We start from the raw sequence: 214 nt of genomic DNA, 5'->3' as shown, positions 1-214 counted from the left end.
ATTGATAAATATTATTCATTGTTTAAATCTAAGTAACAGCGATAATGAATAGCTACATTGCATTTCCAGATTTTACTACGATCTGATATAATTTCTTTAGGCCTGTGCCTCACGAGCCTACCCTTGAGACACCCTCTTTCGAATAACAGTTTAAAAAGTATAATTGTACTCGCGTTTCTACGAAAATATGATTTAGTGTTTATTTTTCTAATCA

The 214-nt window shown here is 31.3% G+C and overlaps 1 protein-coding gene across 1 annotated transcript in view; it reads left to right on the top strand.

Moving 5' to 3' along the window:
* LOC119585793 (substance-K receptor-like) overlaps window positions 1–214 on the top strand; it is a gene marked incomplete in the record, with an annotated part of 20,824 nt that overhangs the window by 15,562 nt on the left and 5,048 nt on the right.

Source organism: Penaeus monodon, chromosome 20 (genome assembly GCF_015228065.2).
Source record: "Penaeus monodon isolate SGIC_2016 chromosome 20, NSTDA_Pmon_1, whole genome shotgun sequence".
Classification (NCBI taxonomy): Eukaryota; Metazoa; Arthropoda; class Malacostraca; order Decapoda; family Penaeidae; genus Penaeus; species Penaeus monodon.
Note: the sequence above shows the minus strand (reverse complement) of the source record. Positions and strands in the feature narration are given on the sequence as shown.